The following is a 14565-nucleotide window of genomic DNA, read 5'->3' on the forward strand; positions in this document are numbered from 1 at the left end:
TTCCATTTATTGTGCTTTATTTTTGTTTCTCTTTTTCTCCTTTGTTGTTTCCTAATTTTCTTTTGTCCACCAGCTGGTGAATAAATAAACTGTGGTACATCTACACAGTGGAATTCTACTCAGCCATAAAAAGGAACAGACTACTGATAAATGCAAAAACCAAGCAACTTTTAAAAGCCTTGCTTTTAAGTGAAAGAAGCCAGACTCAAGTGTTTCCTTTTATAAGACATTCTGGAAAAGACCAGATTTTAGGGACAGAAAATAGATAAGTGGTTGTTAGAGCTGGGAAGTAGGAGGAGAGGTTGACTTGAAAGTGCCAAGGGGGAATGTTTTTGGATGATGGAGATATTCTGTATCTTGATCTTCGTCATGGTTTCATGGTTCTATGTATTTGTCAAAATTCATAGAAATGTGTACTTCAAAAAAGGTAAATTTTACCAGCAGAAATTGTATCATAAATTTAAACCTTAAAAAAAAGAAAGATAAAACCTTATCAAAGTCCTTCCATTGGTTTTGCAAGATCTGTCCTTTCTCCTTCAAGGTCTGTCTGGACTTCTTCAGACATATGTGCACAAAGGTCACTCTTTGTCTCTTTTGGTTTCCTGATCAAAGATCTCCTTAGCAGAAGGCTCCCCCTTAATCTCTTCCTGACCTCAACAGGATTTTTTTTGCCACCCGATGTGCTTGAGATTTGCTAATTGTATGTTTCTTCCTTCTGGAATCCAAGCCCCATGAGGGCAGAAGCTTTGTCTATTTTGTTCACTGCCATATTTTCTGAACAGTGCCTGACACATAGGAAGAGCTCAAAGAAGAGTTAATGAATTCACCGAGACAACTAGATCCTAGACCAGCGCTATCAACAGAAATAGAACGTGAGCCATAAATGTGAGCTGTGTATATAATTTAAAATTTTCTAGGAGCCACATTCAAAAAGTAAAAAGGAACAGGTAAAATAAAAATTTTAATAACGTGTTTCATTCAACCCGATCTGTTCAAAATATTATTTCAACATTCAAATCATATAAAATTATGAATGGGATATTTAACATTACTTTTTCATACCGAGTCTTTGAAACTGGAAATATATTCTACATGTATAGCACATCTCAAATTTGGACTGGCCACCTTTCAAGTGTTCAGTAGCCTCACTGTATGGTACAGTTCTAGAAAAAGAGGAAGACTTGTCCCAGGGTCCAGGAGTGGATTTTCTCCCAAGGAGCCCATTTCGTTGTGGGAAGTAATTCTGAATCAATAATGAATTTTGGATTTAAAAGTAAACAGTGAATGATGGAATTAACATAACAGAGTTCTGCAATCTCCAGTGAAATAACAGACCTAGGTAATGATTATGAGTGGTTGCTGACATCATGAGATGAGAAATCAGTTGATGCCACCTGCCTCCTGATAGCAGACTGAACAACAGATCAGGATAGAATCCGAATAAACCTCTGGATTCAATTTCAACTGACAAAATTTACAACTCAGAAATCTGAGGAACATGTTAAATGATACCACAGAGGTGAAACCAACAAAATCCCAACTGTGGGAAATGTTGGGACAAATGACTAGGTTTTTTCAACAAATGAACTTCAAGTAAAACAAACCAACCAAAACCTACCCTTCACCCCCCCCCAAAAAAAACCCCACAAAAAACCCCAAATGGGAGAGAAACCTATAGATTAAAAAAAAACCTCCCACCCACTATGCTGCTAAGGAGAAAAGCCAAATGGAGAGACCCCAGGAAAGAGAACTCAGGTACCCCAGCTGAGTGTAGGGAAGTGTTCCAGCCAAAACCATGTGGGGCAGAAGAACCGCCTAGTCAAAACTCAAAGACTAGTGAGCGATAATAAATGGCTGTTGTTTGGGGAAAAAAAAAAAGACTCAAAAGACATTGAACCAGTTACAATATGTAGACTTTATTAGGATTCTGTTGAATACACTGTAGAAAAACATTTATGAATTCATGAGATAATTGGATATTTGCTATTAAGGAATTATATTACTTTTTTGTGAGATAGTGGTATTGCAGTTACATTGTTAAAGTACTTAATTATTTTAGAGAGACATAAGAACACACTTAGGGGTGAAATGATGTGTTGCTTGGAATTTGCTTTGAGATAATTTGGAAGGGGCAAATGGAAGAAGGGTGAAGAGGAAGTAAGATTTGGGGAAGTAGAGTGATGGGTATCTGGGACTTCGTGACTACAATCCTCGCTACTTTTGAATATGTTTGAGGTTTTCCATAATAACATGCAGAAAAAGGAACAGTAAAGGGCGGACGTGCTCTTTGGGCACAGCCTCGCCTCTGCCCCCAACCCCTACTGCCTGGGGCCTGAGGCTGGGTGGGCGTGAGCTGCACTCCCGGAAGGGGCCAGGAGATGGCGCTGCCACTCCTCTGCTTTTTGGCTGCTGCTCCAGGGCTCTGAGCCACTGGAAAGGCCCTCAACATCCACAGCCTCCCAGAGGCCTCTGGGGTTTCTGCTCTTCCATACAGGGCAAGGTGTGGGGAGGGTGGAGCCTGGGTCCAACGGGGATTTTCCCCTTTCCCTGTGTGCTCCCAGCAGCTCCTGACCTCCTGACCTCCATCGTTCAGGGCTGTGGCCACCCCTGGTCCATCTGCCTGGGCAGGGGGAGGGGGGCCTTGTCCTGGCCTCGGGTCCCCTCCCACCCTACCTGCCTTGATCTCAGGTCCTGATCCCATTCCCCTCTGGTCTTCAGCCACACCTGGAGGCCTCATTCCTACTCCCACTCTGCTCAGGAGTATCAGCCTTGCTGCCCCACACCTCCACTGCTGGCTGTTCCTCATCCCAGACTCTCCTCTCAGGGATGCGGGATGTCCCCTATGTCTAGGCCTCCAGGTGCAAGACCCTCACTTAGAAGCAAACCCACATCTCTGAGTGGGCTTGGCTGTCCTATTGACCTGAGTGAGCATTGGACCAGGAGTCAGTAAATCTAGGTTCCAGACCAGCCTCCCTGGAGTTAAGTCATACTCCCTCTAAAAAAATGCAGCAGTTGGAACTGTAGAATGATAGTTTTCCAACTTTTTAAAGAAGTGGAACTCCATTTCCAGAACCTCAAAGTGTAAAATCAACAGTAGTAGAGTGTTGGTTCCATGGTTCCTGGTTCCATGTGGGAGAGGTTTAGTCCTCTGCCCTCCTTTCCCATTCCAGGGGGGAAAACACTGGGCTTCCTGACCTCTGGATTCCTTACATTTCTCACTGACTGTCAGCCCACGATTTCCTACAAGTTGGCCTCAGGCTCTAGTAAGTCCCAGCATTCATTTCATCCATCACATTCATCCATCCATCTAACATTTACCAAGCTTGTACTCTTTGCTGAATCCCCAGTGAGACTAGCTGACCAGGATGGGGACTCTGTCCTCTATGGGCCCACAGCCTGGTGAGCAGACACTACACTCTGGGGCGTGCCATGTAAGCAAGTAGTCCGAAGTTCAGGGAGCATAGAGGAGAGAATGCCTGCCAGCTTGAGGAAGCCAGGGAAGGCTTCTCGGAGGAGGTGACACTTGAGTGATCTTGAGGAAGGGCAGCTAGAGAATGAATTGGAAGGGAAGAGGAGTCTGGAAGACAACGGGAAACTTCCTTTCTTGATGCAGTCCTTTAGCAGGGGCCCCCAAAAATGACAAGGAAGAGCAGCTACTCCAGACTATGGTTTGGGTGGAGACCAAGTGCTTCACTATAGATACCCCGCCTGACACTTCGGATGAGCATTTATCTAACGGGCCACCCACACAGATGAAGCAGTGATGAAGCGCCACTACAGCATGTCTGGAAGGAAATTCACTTCCCTCACACAGTGAAATTGCCAATAATTGGTGTTGCTGAGAACATGAATAGCTTCATGGGCCCCAAATGAAAGGCTGAAATCCCAAGTGTTCATTCCAAGTGCTGGGGGTGCATGGGTAAGAAGATGCCAAGATTTCAAAGCCCCCCTTCTTGGGCAGAATGCCTCTCCATCCACAAATAGAAACTTGCTGAGATTTTAATTAAGAACAGTGTACATAAAACTCACTGTTCCCAAGTAAACAAATATTAAGCAAGATACTTTGCTTTCATGTTATGGGCTCTTAAGAGATGGGAAAAATAGGGACAGGAGGGGTGGGTGGAAGATATTGAGGGGGAAGAGGAAGGAAGCCTGAGGAGAAAATAGATTCCAGGTCGGGGAGGGAGAGCAGACGAAAGGCAGACATGTATGCTCCAAAGGAAAGAGAGGAGGAGAGGAGGCAGATGGAAGGTTCTAGCTTCTCCTCTGCCCAGAGCTTCCTTTTGTCTCAGGGCCCTACTTTCTGGCTTAGTTTACATGAGGTTCTGATACCTGTTAATTTGTCAGTTGGAGACCAACCCTGCTGTTACGTGTAGTTCTTCCCTTGGGCTTTGTAGCAGACTGTGTGGATGACTCGTTCCCTGAGTACACTGAGGGTTGTCCTCCTGCAGGCACTGGCGTCTCTCCATTCAAGGGCTATCAGCCTGGATGCGTGGGCAGGCTGGAGATGCGGGGGGTAAATGCTCCTGGGAGTAGGCTTGGTGGATGGGAATTGGGGAATAACCACCCAGCTCCCTTTGCCCTTAGGTGGGTCAGTTCAGAGGTGAGTCTGTGCTGTCTCCCAGAGGCCCCTGTAGGAGCAAGCTCTGGCTGTCCACAGTGACAACTGGATGGATAACACACTGTTCATTGGCTTCTGTCCCTTCACTGTCTTTCCTCTCCTGCCCCTGCTGGTGCCTCCCGGGGCTGCCTCCCAAAAGAAACACTTGCACTTGAACCCAGGTCTCAGGGTCCCCTTCTGGGGGAACTCTACTCTAAAAAGACTTTATATGTTCAAACTTTATTTTGAGGATTTCATTAGCCCTCCAGAATTAGGCCAAGTCTGGTTGCAATGTGGAGTGACTAATATCCTTTTATTGTCAAGCTTTTGAATGGAGGCTTATTTTCTTATTGCGTTTTGAAGGCCTCTTGTCTCAGAAGGATGGTTTAAGGTTTAAAAAGTTACTCTGAGATGGTTCAGTCAATTTGGGCTGCTGTAATGAAGTACCATAGGCTGAGCAGCATATAAACAACAGACATTTATTTCTCAGAGTTGTGGAAGCTGAGAAGTCTGAGATCAGGGTGCCAGCACGGTCAAGCTCTGGTGACAGGCTTCTTCTGGGTCGCAGACTGCCAGCTTCTCATTGTACCCTCCGGTGGTGGAGGAAGAACTAGCTAGCCATCAGCCCTCTTCTTATACGGACACCAATTCCATTCTTGAGAACTCCACCCTCATGATCAAACCTCCCAAATGCCCCAGCTCCAAATGTCATCACATTGGGATTAGAATTTTAACATATGAACTTAGGGGTAAGGAGGCACAGACATGTAGCTTATAATAGGGACCTTAGAGTTAATGGTCAATTTACTAGAAAGTACCTGATGTTTCCATTTCTAAATCCTATGATTGCATCTGGTTGCCTGATTCAATAGAATCAGTGTGTCAGTGCTCAGCTGTGCTCATCATTCATTTGTTCATTTTTCTTTCATCATGAAGTAAGTTGTTATGAGCAAGCACGTGCCATGTGCCAGGCCTCCCTGCCTTCGGAACTTGCTCTCCTGACTAGCTTGAAATTGGATTTCTGATAAGGTTTTTTGGTCCATTTGGTTCTTCATTCAATATCTGCTGAGATCTTCCATGTGCCTAGCACTGAGCTAGACCCTGGGCAAACAAACGGATAAGGCAAGGACCATACTTCCCGGAAGCCGGGGAGCCGGAAGGCTGAGATTGGCATACACACAATGGTGGAAATGTTTCCTGTGATAGGTGTACCTGCATGGCCAATGGGGTCATGCAGAATAGATGAGTTCATTTTACCTTGGGGGTTTGGAAGGGTTAAAAAGTCTTCATGGCAGAGGGGGCCCATGAATAGAGCCTGCAGTATTTAGAGAAGACAAAAGGGGGTGAACAGAGGTATGGGGAGATGCCGGACTGCAAAGGGTTTAGTGAGGCTGCAGCCAGAGGGTCTTTGATGTTAAGCTCTAGGCTGTGCTGGGAAGCAGTGTTGCCCAGTGGTCAGGGCACAAGGTCTGCATATGCACCAAAATTCTCATCTCAATCCTGCCACTGGTTCATGGTGTGTCTTGGTCTGGTTAACAGCCTCTCTGAGCCTCAGTCTACTCTTCAATATTATACTGGGGAGAGACTGCCTCCTGCACAGTCACTGTGAGCATTAAATTGAAGAACACTGGCACAGCACCTAGGACATAGTGACTGGTGATAAAAGGAAATTATTTGTTAATGATCTGCACCAAGATGTTCTGGCTGGGTTTACAAGAGAATGTAGAATATAGAATTGAGAGCCCCTCACCAGTATACATTTGTGTCAGCTGATTACATGGGGACTGAGGAATCTTTTTGTAAAAGAGACTTGACGGTGCCCTGGGCAGTGGGTAGCAGGAAGTACACTAAATTGGGACAAAGGGGTACTACCCCACAGGCTGTATGGTTGCACCATTTTCATCAACACCATCATTCCAATGGTTCTAGGAAGTATCCTTTGACACCTGGGCAGGGCAGGGCCCCCTCATCTCATGGAAAGACCCAGAACCCCCATGGGGAGTGATCAGTGCTTTGCATTCAGGGGATGGTGCCTGGCTGGTGAGCGTGGGGACAGGCAGGACCGAGTGGCAGCACTCCAAACTTCTCACTTGCTACAAGGCCCACGTCTCACCCTTTACAGAAGCATCTGCAGAGATGTTCTCAGAGAAGTTGGAGACCTCCCAACTGCCCACCCATCTTGGTGTCGCTCTGTAAACAGGACTGACAGATGGGCAGTGAGACCTGCTCTGCGGAGGGCCTGGAACATGCATCTGCTTTAACAGTTTGGGGACACCCCAACCTCATGAAGATTCCTCGGATCTGGGAGATGGAAGGAACCAGAGAGAGGGAGAGCGAGGACAGCCCTATATATTTGTGTTCATGGGGAAATGAGACTCAGTGAGGTGCAGGAAGTGGCTCAGAGTCACACAGCAGGTCAGGGCAAAGGCCAGTCTTTGTCCTTCTATTCAGTATTCTCTCTACACCACTCACAGCCACTTGTTCCATTACCCAAGAGATCTATCAGCCTGATGTATTGCCTCACCTCAGCTGGGTGCTCTTAATTCTGCCTCTAGAGTTTTAACATGCCCTCATTCAGCATTTGTTCATCCATCCGTACATCCATCCTTCCACCCACCATTCCATCCATCATCCATGCATCCCTCCATCATCAATCCATCCATCTACCATCCATCCATCCATCCATAATGCATGCATCTATCCATCATCAATCCATCCATCCACCATCCATCCATCCGTCCTCCATGGATCCATCCATCCATGCATCCATCCATCCACCCACCCTCCATCCATCCATCAATCTACCTATCCGTCCATCCTCCATCCCTTCATCCTACCATCTAGCAAAAATCATTGATGCCATGTCTCTGCCACAGACACTTTTTGTTGTTGGCTATACAAATGTGCATATTGGGTGTGGAGAGGGTGAATTTAGGCTTCCCACTGAAGCAGAGATGCCTGGAGTCATAGCTGTTGCAGCAAATATTTTGCTTCTGATTTCCCCATCACTCCTGTACTTCCTTATCTGTTGAACCAGCTTTCTTCCTTTTGTAACTTGTAGTCCCTTTGACTCATATTTTCCCTTCCTCCTTTCTATGTGAAATTTTGCTATCAGTCTAAGTATCACTGCTGGGGATGTTGGGGAGATCCAAGGATAACTTTTGGGGCCAAGGGGTCTGTCATGAGTCTGTTTTTTCCAGGAACATCTGAACCATCTTCAGAAACCATAGGCCATGGAAAATATAGGAGGGAACTTTCCAGAACAAACCTCCCTGAATTACAGGTGAAGTTTACAGTAGTATGTTTCCCTTTTGTCTCCTGAATGTTGTGAAAAATATTACCCTCCCCTTTGGTTAGTCCTGGTTGTAAAAGGGATTTTCTCTTTTGTATTTAAGTCTTGCTTATTTGATTTGGGTCTCCTTGTTTGTAAGTGAATGACACCTACATGCTAGTAATAGTGTAGTAGTAGAACACATGAAGCCCATTAGCTCCAGAACTTGAAATATCACTGTTTCAATCTCCAGGAAGGGGTAAGTTCAATTCTCAGTTAGGGCCAAGTGCAAAATCTCAGGGAAGGGCTCAACTTAGGGCAAGTACCCAGCTGTCAGGGGAGTGAGGTCACACTATATGAAATGGTTCTTCTGTAGTAGCCAGGGGAATGGTGGCAAAGGCTCCCACAAAAGACCATTGGTGAGCTGGGTTGGTGAAATATATTTTCAACACAAGTTTGTTCAGAATGCTGACATGGGAGAGGGTCTGCAGATACCTGTCAGTGCCTTTCTCCTCGGGTGCTCAGTTTGGTCTCAGTAACTTTAGTCAGGTTTTACATGCCTCTCCAGGCTCTGACACTTGTCTTCATTGCCTTAGACCCCAAAGAACACAGCAACCACAAAGCGGTCTGGGGCTGGTGGCCTGGCCTTTGTGTTGCTCATGGTCTGAAAGAGACAGATGGCATCCTAATCCAGGCTTCTATCACTCCCTGCTGCCATCTTTAAGGAGACGTGGTAGAGCGGAAACAGTGATCCCTGGTGTCATACTGAGTGAGGTTCAAATCTCTCGCTGCTGTTACTAAGTCAGGAGGAAATCAGAGCCTGGGAGAGGCACAGGAGCTCTTCTGCCTCAGTTTCCTCATCTATGAAACAGGGACGAGGAAAACTTTCACTCCTAAAACTTTCACCTTGTGAAGGTGAGATACCATTGACACCACTGTCTCAAACTTGAAGGAGCATCAGAGCCTCCTAGAAATCTTACTACTAGGACCCACCCCCGGAGTTTCTGAGTAAATGGGTTGACGGTGGGGCCTCCCAAATTTGTATTTTTAGCAAGCTTCCAATTATGCTGATGCTGCTGGTTGGGGATCACACTTTGAGAACCACAGGTCTACATTCACAAAGGTTCTCAAGTAAGGGCGATTCTGCTCCCCTTCCCAATCCACCCTCACCCCAACCAGGGAACATTTGGCAATGTCTGGGGATAATCTGGTTGTCATGATTGGGTGAGGGGCTGCTACTGACATCTAGTGGGTAGAGGCCAAGGATGCTAAACATCCTAGCCCCCACAACAAAGAATGATCTAAACCAGGATGCCTGGGTGGCTCAGTCCGTCAAGCATTTGACTTTTAGCTTTGGCTCAGGTCATGATCTCAGGGTTCTGGGGTTGACCCCCAGGTGAGGTTAAGCCCCGTATTCAGCAGGAAGTCTGCTTGAGATTCTCTCCCTCTTCTGCTGCCCCTCCCCACTGCTTGCACTCTCTTTCTCTCTTTCAAAAAAATAAAAAATAAACCTTAAAAAAAAAATGTCAGCAATGCTGAGGTTGAGAACTCATGTTCTAGAATGAGTCCCTGGTCCTAGTTCTATGTCACAGCTGTGCTACTCTGGCAAAGAGTTCATTTTTCTGAGGCTTATGATCACACAGAATTAGTTCTGAGAACCTCTGTAGCTCTAACATTCAACAACTTTATTTAACAAACATTCATGGCATGCCAACTGCATATAAAATATGGTGGCATCTCCAGATATGGTACTTCTCCTATAGAAGATTGCACAGTTAGCAAACACTTTGAAAATGTGGTTGTGTTTCATGTCATAATGTGTAACAATTGCTTTTACAATTCCTCATAAATAGTACTGTGTTGCCTTCCCTGTCCTTGGTGGAATTTAGAAAAGCAATGCCACAGCAGCATAGCTGTTTATTTTTGTTGATATGTCATCATTGCATGCGCTAATGAGTGCTTTTGGGGCACAAGCCTGCTAATTGGTGGTGGTGACTATGGGCGTATGTGCAAACCACAATAATCAACTTTTTCACACTTGGTTAATTGAAGACAACCTTTTGTTTGAGAATTAATAAAATATTGATTGCAATTAGTTCTGGTCTATAATACATTGTTAATTAACAGTAGCTCTCAGTGACTAGCTGATTGAGGTAGAAAGTGAGGAGAAACCGCAGGAGTGGAACAGGCAAGAGCCTTCCTCAGGTAGATATTTGTTGTCCTTGGAATCTAAGCAGCTGTTGTGGAAAGAAAGGCATCTCAGCTGGGGTGACGAACTCATCCCAGTTGGCTTGGATTTTCCTGGTTTTAATGCTGTGAGTTTTGTGTCTCAAGAAACTCCTCATGCCTGGGCAAACCTAAATGGTTGGTCACCCAGGGGAAACGGAAGGATTAGCAGGAAAGGGGGGAAGATAATGGAGAGGACACATAGTAAGAGGGGTAGCTTGTGCAAAGGACCCGAGGAAGGTTACAAAAATTCATGGTATATTCAAGGTAGCCTGGTAATGCTTCTGGTGATGGTGCAATCCTTGGTATTTCTTGGCTTACAGCTGCAGTCTGCCTCTGCCTTCATGTGACTTTCATCCCTTGCATGTCTGTGTCCTCATGTCCCCCCTCTTCTTTTAAGGACACCAGCCCTATTGGATTAAGAATCCACTCTACTCCAGTATGATGTCATCTAACGAATCACATCTGCAATGACCCTATTTCCAAATAAAATCACATTCTGAGGTATTAGAGATTAGGATTTCAACATATCTCTTTTGGCGGGGAGGACACAATTCGATCCATAACAACTGTCTAGAGACATAAATTCCTTGCCATGTGGACCTGTTTTTAGGGTATCTTTCAACATGGCAATTGGCTTCTCTTAGAGACAGCAAGGGAGAAAATGAGAGAGAAAGCCAGCAAGTTTGAAGTCTCAGTCTTTTTGTAACCTCATCTCAGAGGTGATAACCCATTACTTTACTGTATTAGAATTGAGTCACTTGGTCTAGCCCACCCTCAAAAGGAGGAGATCACATAATGGCCTCAATGCCAAGAGTTGGGGTCATGGGGAGCCGTCTTGGAGGCTGCCTACCTCTCTCACCAAGAGGCAAGCTTGCTGGTTTACCCACCAGATCCTGTTTTTACTGGTTAAAAGCTGCTCCATGGGGTTTTCTTGGGTTTAGTCTTGAAAGTTCTGCCTTCTGAGAAACTCCTCATTCCCAGGTAAACCAGAACAGTGGGTCACCTCAATACCAACAAAGTCTGCTAGCTGGTCACAGTTGAATCAAGAAACAATGACATGCTAATATCTCAGGAGATGTTATGAGGTTATATACCTGAATCTAAATTATCAAGTAGCTGAAATGTACAGAAAGTACATAGCTTAGAATTACCCATGGAAAATAAATCAGGAGCTTTATTTTATTCTGAGATCAATTAGTGTCAATAGTTTGATGTGGCCCTCCAAAATCCAAATTTGATAGAGGCATTAATGAAAGCGTTGCTAAAGGAACAAAATTCACAGCAGTAGGACCATCAGCTGATCTGTTGTCAGGATCTGGGAGGACTCTGCACTGATTTGAGAGGATATAGTGGGATTAGACAAAAATAAGTTCTCAGCATGCCAAAGGAAAAGGCAAAGAGATGGCACTGGTTGTCATAGGCAGGCAAAGGACAAAGGGCATAGCAGTCTGATTTTTTGTACAAATTCTTCAGTTTATTAAGAAAAGATCTTCTTGTGGGGAATGTCTGAGACACACCAGGAGCATCCACATTGCTATGGTGATGCATTTGGTCTATCAGAGGGAGGGTAGGCTACTCTCTATAGTTGTATACTGAAGGTACCTATGTTCCCTTCTGGGACATAGGAGGACACAGGCATTTTAGCATTTTGTTTTTTTCTAGTGTGACTTTTCCAGATGTCACTCCTTTGGAAACTGAATCTCAAATTTGAGAATGATAATCATTTAGAAGACTTGTTAAAGCACAGATGGCTGGGCCCTACCTCCAGAGTTTTTGACTCAGTAGGTCTGGGGTGGGGCCCAAGAATTGGCATTTCTAGTGAGATAGCAGGTGATGCTAATGCTGCTGCTCCAAAAACTACTGACTGAAGATAATGTGGCCCAAAGCCAACTTGCGATTATATTAAAGGAAGTTGAAATTTATCTTTTCATCCTGTATTCATAATTTTCTCCTAATGCTGTCCTCTTCACTGTGTGTGTCTGAGTTTATCCCCATTTCTGACATGTCATAGTGAAGAGGCTCCCTATTAAAGTCATCTAATTGTTAGACTTCTCCCAGCAACCTAGCATTCTCAATGCTAACATGATATTAGAAATTTATGCCTCCTTATGATGTCTTATCTAGCCATCAAAACTCCCACCAGGAGAAATAAGCATTATGGGTCTTTCCTCTACCTAACCCCTGGTTGCACATTATAACTCCCTGGGATTTAAAAATTCTAATGTGGGCCCCAACTCAAATGAATTAAATCAGGATTTCTGAGGGCAGGGTGGGGAAAGGAGAGGCATCACCTGTTTTAAAAAGCTTTCTTAGGTGATTATCATAATTCGATCCATAGAACCAGGACCGTGAACATGAATCTTACCATTTTTCTCAGAGGTGGTAACAGGTCTTATGCACAGATAATTCTAGGCCAGGGGTCCTCAACCTTGGCTACACATTAGAATCATCTGGGGAGCTTTTAAAATTCAATTCTCAGCAGCATCCAGACCAGTTAACCTGAATTTCAAGGGATAGAATCCATGCATCATTATTTTTTTAATATTCCCCAGGTGATTTCAATGTGCATCTATGTTGGGAATCGTGGCCTCGAAGTATCTCTGTATAGGACCTGTCATGGTTCCAGGCCTTGGCAGGGGACGTTAGATGCTTGGCTTAGAGCACAGAAAACATAAGTTCTGTTCCTAGCCTCAAGGGCCCCATCCCTGAGCTCAGAGCTATCAGCACAGCTCAGCAGGGGTGGATCCTCAGAGGGCTGATCTTCAAGCTTGCAGAGCCCTTCCTCCAAACTAAGTTTTAGTAATACCAACTTCTTCCCTTTGCTCTCCCAGCCCTCAAGGTGGTAGTTACTCCCTGGAGTTGCTAGGTCTATAATATTCTCTTTTTGCCTTTTTCAAGCACTTAGTTCTTTTACACCACTTAACAATTATTCACATTAAGTTACTTGAATTATCAGCATAGTTCTAGTCTCCTGCCCTGATCCTGACCCATACACTGAGATCTGGAGAAGGAAGAAGTCTATAGCTGGCATAGGGACATTTGTGCTCATGGACAGCAAGAAGTAGAATAAGTATCATTGAAACAATATTCAAAGAGGAAATAAAAGAAAAGATCCCCAAAGCAAAGGTAGATAGGTATTTCCAGCTCAAAAAGAGTTGCTAAGTAAACTGAATGGGGATAAAAAAAAAACAAAAAACAAAACAAAACTAAGAGTGAAACACATACTGGGATGAAACCCTTGTGTTTCAAGGATAAAGAAAACTCTGATGAAGATTCAGGCAGAAGAAGCAGGTGGCCTTCAAAGAAAATAAAAATCAGGTGGCCTTAGCTCTTCCACTCTGATAGTGTGTTCTGGAATCTGGGAGAAGATAAAGCATTGGAAGCAACTGAAGGAAAAAAGATGGCACCCGAAATGCCCTATAGTGGTGGATATTTACATGTGACTCAAATATGCGAGGGTTTATTATTTTTTTTAATAAATTAATTTTTATTGGTGTTCAATTTACCAACATACAGAAAAACACCCAGTGCTCATCCCGTCAAGTGTCCCCCTCAGTGCCCGTCACCCATTCCCCCCCACCCCCACCCTCCTCCCCTTCCACCACCCCTAGTTCGTTTCCCAGAGTTAGGAGTCTTTATGTTCTGTCTCCCTTCCTGATATTTCCCACACATTTCTTCTCCCTTCCCTTATATTCCCTTTCACTATTATTTATATTTCCCAAATGAGTGAGAACATACACTGTTTGTCCTTCTCCGATTGACTTATTTCACTCAGCATAATACCCTCCAGTTCCATCCACGTCGAAGCAGATGGTGGGTATTTGTCGTTTCTAACGGCTGAGTAATATTCCATTGTATACATAAACCACATCTTCTTTATCCATTCATCTTTCGATGGACACCGAGGCTCCTTCCACAGTTTGGCTATTGTGGACATTGCTATATGCGAGGGTTTAGGAAGTGAATCATCTGTATGTCCTTCTGGGGGCAGGGCAGCAGGAAGGGAGTGGGAAGCAAGTTTGAAAATGTGCTTCAGTCAACCAAGAGTTGAATTGAAACGAGGAGCTGGAGAAAAAAAAGCATCTAGAATATTCCTGGAAAGGAAAACTGTTGCACTGCACGGTGGTAATATTTTGTAACTCTATGTAAAATTAAATTAATTGACCATGGGACAATTATGAAATTTTTATAAGATGTAATTTTAAATACAATTTTGTAAGAATGTAGCTATTATAATTTTAGAAAATATATACATAACAAAAATAACTCCATAATTGTACTAAAAAAAGACCAAGACAACCCCCCCCACCCCGCCAGAGCCTACCACTGAAGACCAGAAGCAGAGGGTGAAGAGAGTGAGGATGCAGGAGGGAAGGGATTTTCTTATCTCTCAGAAAGGGAATCAACTGCTATTTTTTTAGTTTCTGAATTTAGAATCTTCAGACATGGAAGTTAAAGCATGTTA

This window comes from Vulpes lagopus, chromosome 18 (genome assembly GCF_018345385.1).
Source record: "Vulpes lagopus strain Blue_001 chromosome 18, ASM1834538v1, whole genome shotgun sequence".
NCBI lineage: Eukaryota > Metazoa > Chordata > Mammalia > Carnivora > Canidae > Vulpes > Vulpes lagopus.